Raw genomic sequence first — 5,092 nt, 5'->3', positions numbered from 1 at the left:
TTATAGTTCAAGCGTATTGTATGGTACAATTGGTACAATAGTAAAGCGCGTCGCTTCTTTTAGATAGGTGGAAGTTGGAACGAGAGGCAATTGTGTGATTGTCGGATTGTTCTGCCTTGAAAGGAACGCTCATATCAGCATCAACAGACAACAACCTGTTAACCCTCGCCGGCCGAGGGGGGGGGCGGGTGCCGCCCCCCCCCATAGGGTCTTTTCGCGATAGCTCCGAACACGCTGGCGATAGAGAGCTGAAACTTGGCATACCTGACCTTTGATCCAAGCCGGATCTTTTGACACCAACCGCATTTTTGGGTCAGGTCAGGTCACTGACCTATGACGTCATAAGTGAACCTCTGCACGGTCTTCAGATGTCGCAACTTCGCAACGCCCTCACTGCCAGAGGAGATGTCACAGGGAAATGAAACTTGCAGGATCTAGTATCCATTATGAGTCCCACAACTTGTATATCTCAGATTTTTCCTAAAGGTCATATGAGGTCAGGTCATTTTCGTGACCTCACCATTATAAGTCAATGGGGAAAAATGAAAACTGCTATTCTGGCGCCGGGAACGATCTCCAATTATCTCAAGCACACAGAATCGTGATTTGATGCACTCCTTGCAAGGTTAGATGCGTCACTTTTGCAATGTTGACCTTGCGTGACGTCATTTATGACGTCATCAAGGTCATATTAGTTTTTCGTCAATAACTCTTGATCAAATTGAGCTAGCGAGTCGGGAAAGCCACCAATGGACTCAGGAAGACCTGCCGAATCGAATGATATGCGACATGACCTCTTTCGACCAGCTTCGTGACCTGGGGGTGCTGACCTGACCTTGACCTGAGGTCAACACCCCAAGTTGACCTGACCCGGACAAAAAGTATACCATTCGACGCGCCTGAGCGAGACGAACACGATGCTGCCAAAATCGGCGCTCTGCGGCCGTTTTTTGCGAAGTTATTCACCAAAAACTGAACCGTACCTTGGGGCACTTGACCTGACCTCAGAGGTCACCGGTTGACCTAGGACCTTAAAATCGGGTACCAATCTCTGCGTCTCGTAACGGCGCACACGCTCGTTTTTTCCGCGACGCGCTAGCTCCACCAGGGGCGAAACGGCGAGGGGAGGGGGTCGTACCCGCCCCCCCCCCTCGGCCGGCGCGTATGTAGAAAACCAATAGGTCCGGCGAGGGTTAATATTCACGGACTGCATAGTGCATACAATTAAGGTGACCAATTTTCAACGAAAGGTACGGACTGCATACAATTAAGGTGACCAATTTTCATCGAAATGTATAGGTCAATTAAGTTATCGAGATGCGATTGCTAAAAACACAATTTTTTTTTTTTTTTAGGACATCGGAGCTGTGACGTCCAAAGAGAGGTGACAAGTATAGCGCATTGTGGCCACCAGTTACTGTCCCTCTCCTTCATCTTCGCCTCCGCCCTACGTCTCCTTATCGGAACTGCCCCCCCCCCCCCCCGCCACCAGCAGGCACATTACGCCAACTTTATATAGATAACTTAACATTCCCAATATACTTTTTAAAGCAAAGTAAAAATAGGTAGGAGCGTTCTTATCGGTAGTGTCGGGGCACGCACGGGGACGCGCCGAGACGCGCTATGCGGTGCAGCCGGCGCCCAGCGGGCGGCGGCCGGGGATCAGGTGGCCCGGCGCGGGTCAGTCGCCGACCGGAGACGCGGGCTGCGGCGTACCTACTTGTACCGACTTAGTTAAAGACTGCTGTTAAAGACTACTTTTTGCTGTTGACTACATTTTGCGCATCAACTTTTCGCGCACCTATTAACTATTTGCTTGTTGACTTTTTGTGTGTTGACTTTTAGTGTGTTGACTTTTAAGCATGTTGACTTTTAGCGTGTTGACTTTTAGCATGTTGACCTTTCGCGTGTTGACTTTTAGCGTGTTGACTTTTAGGCGTGTTGACTTTTAGCGTCTTGACTTTTTTCGTGTTGACTTTTTGCGCGTTGACATTTTGCGTGTTGACTTTATGCGTGTTGACTTTTAGCGTGTTGACTTTTAGCGCGTTGACTTTTTGACATGTCGGCTTTTTGTCTCTTTGACATTATGTCTTTTGACTTCTTGCGTGTTGACTTTTAGCTTGTTGACTTCTGGCGTGTTGACTTTTTGGCAGGTTGACTTTTTGTTCATTTGACATTTTGTCCTTTGACTTCTTGCGATGTTGACTTTCTGTCTGTTGACTTAATGTCCTTTGACTTTTTATCCGTTTACTTTTAACGTTTTGACTTTTCATCCGGGAATCGTGGTTGCCACCCTCCCCCCAGGTAGTTTTTCTGCTCTGCACTCAACATTTTTAGAGCTAAAAGCCTGATTTCGTATAGCTGCTCCTCTATCCTTTCTTGATGTCCACTGAAAATTTTAAGTTCCTGTGGTTTTTGGTTTAGGAGATACTGACCTTGTTCTTCAGGTCATGTCATAACCCAAATGACAAATACTTAATATGTTGCGTTGGCTATGGGTCTTGTGAGCTTTTGACACCTTGATTTTGACCTGTTTCGCCAGTCTTACCTTCCACCTATCATGGAACATGTTGTTCGACGATGTACAGATGTCAAGGTCAGGGTCAAGGTCAACCAAATCATTGCGATATAGGCAAGCTGAATTTACTTTTCGTGAAGTTTCTTTGACTGTATTTTTGGTAAAACCTTCTCATTTCATGATCTCATTTAATATGGACACATAAACAATCGGTGCACACATCATTATACACACATACACTCACAGACATGCAAACACATATCATTGACCTTGACCTAACTTGACCTGAAAGGACCTCAGCAGCAAAACCCTGGTCGGATAGTGTGACAAAGAGGTTCTAACTGGCTTGGCACCACAAAACGGCATCGTCATCGGTACCTATATGATGAGCAGCGCACTTGATATCCAACGGTGACCCAAAACAGCAACATTTTTTAGTTTGACCTGACCTGGAAGGTCAATGACTGACCTGAGAAGGTAAAACTGGGTATCATGGATTTGTCTCTTCCCAAAGAATCTTTTTGGTCCCTACCACGAAGCTCTATCTCCAACAGGAACGAAATGGCGCGGGAGGATGGCAACCCCCCCCCCCCCTCCATGTGCGTTCTAGGATAGGAAAATGATATGTGCGGGCGAGGGTTAAGCATATCCTGTGATTTGCATAACGCAAAAGGAGAAACATGTAGTTTCCTAACGGATGGTAATCGTTGGATTATTAGGTTGAATGAATTGCTCGATTAGATTGAACGATAACAGTTGTTAGATTTGCAAGAGCGGTGTTGTATTCGTTTGAAAAAAAAAACTTCTGAACAACCGATTGTGACCATGATACGTGGCAAACAAATACTGACTAAAATACTAAAATTGACTGAACAAATTATAGTAAGTTCCAATGTGGCATGATGAACTACCTGTGTGGCAAGGCATCAGCTGTTTTTAAGGAATTTCCTACAAAAGAAAGTAACTTTTAACCTGTGCTGATTTTAATCAATGATCGAGGAGAAGGTCATTTAATTATATATTACTGACCGGGCCGACGAAATTATTTGGAAACGAGGTTTGCAAAATTGACGGAGGCCCGAGTGCGGAGCACGAGGGCCGGAGTCAAATTTTGCAAGCCGAGTTTCCAAATAATTTCGTACGGCTGAGGTCAGTAAGATTTTTCCTACATGCCGCATACCTAAGTAGTTTCGACAGGTTTTGGTGACACTTTTATACAATTGTTTTGTCCATAATTTCCTAACAGTGATTGCGCTACTGCTGTGGATAAAGGAAATCTATAGAAGAAAATGCATCAAAATACCTTACTTCAAAAAGAATCGCGTCTGAAAATATCAACTCAGAATGGCACAACAACTGGATATCCAAGGAACATAATACATGAATAATTTGCCAAGAGATAAGAACAAGAAGAAGGTATAATATTCCCAATGATTAAACGTGAATTTTCCAGTGCTCTTGCAAGAATCTTTTCTTTATTTATGTAATCGTAATTCGTACTTTGTTGATGCCCTATGGCTAAACTTTCGTGAAATACATTATATTTTCCATATTTTACGTGTTTGTTTCGAGGAAAGGACTACAACTGTCAAATATTAACGCAATAACTTAGGCCCAAGGTATCAGTGGACATATCAAACAAAGATAAGACAACAAGCGATAATGGATTTCTAGGCGCATATCTTACCATAATTTCGGCTTTGTAACCAATACAAAATATTTCAAAACCCTTGATAAGCAGAGCAGATATTTTTTTTTTACCAAAAATGATAGTTTTCTAATTTTACGCGGCAAATATTATGCAAAAATGATGTCAATTATACATTCCCTGTCAAGTATACCTCTGAGCTATTGCGATAAACTGTAGTTTAGAGGTCATTGCCCTGGGCAGTAAACCCAGGCAGTAAACTTTTGTTTCTTGCCCGGCCTATCAAATAACATGGCATTTTGACACCGACAGTTTCTTGGTCACAGTTTTACTGCCCGGCTCGTGCTGTGCTTAAGACATACCCCGGCATGTAGGAAAATACCAAAGCTAAAAAGTTTCCATCGAAAGAACGCCGCATAAAATTTTGTCATGAAACAGACGCATTGATATGCTAAGATGTCACGTGCAAAGGTCAAGTGCAATCAATAATCAACGCGTTTCAGCCGCGATTTGGGAGCGCAAAGCGTTTTCCAAGCGGGACGCGTTTTCGACGCGGGTTGTGAGCTGAACTGCAAGTGAAAACACAGCGGACGAAGCGATTTCCGCGCTTGACGCGAGTTCGACGCGATTTGCAAGCGTGTGCTGTGTTCCGGCCTTAAGGGCTGCGTGGTCGATCCCTTAAAACCAAAATGCTTAAGTTTCATCAAGTATTGACGAAGTGTCATTTCTAGTCTTGGAACTGTGGCTAAACCACACACAAAATATAATGAATAATAACTACCGACTAGTGCATCGTTATTTTGTCATCAAATCCCAATCACTTCAGATGTCTTTTTAATCGGATGTTACCTAACTGTTCAAAGCTACTCTAACCCCTTCAGTTATCTTTTTATACGGGTGATTGCTGACTGTTCAAAGCAACTTTA

This window comes from Amphibalanus amphitrite, unplaced genomic scaffold, assembly GCF_019059575.1.
Source record: "Amphibalanus amphitrite isolate SeventyFive unplaced genomic scaffold, NRLGWU_Aamphi_draft 001421F_arrow, whole genome shotgun sequence".
Classification (NCBI taxonomy): Eukaryota; Metazoa; Arthropoda; class Thecostraca; order Balanomorpha; family Balanidae; genus Amphibalanus; species Amphibalanus amphitrite.
The sequence above is the reverse complement of the archived record's forward strand: the minus strand, read 5'-3'. Positions refer to the sequence as shown.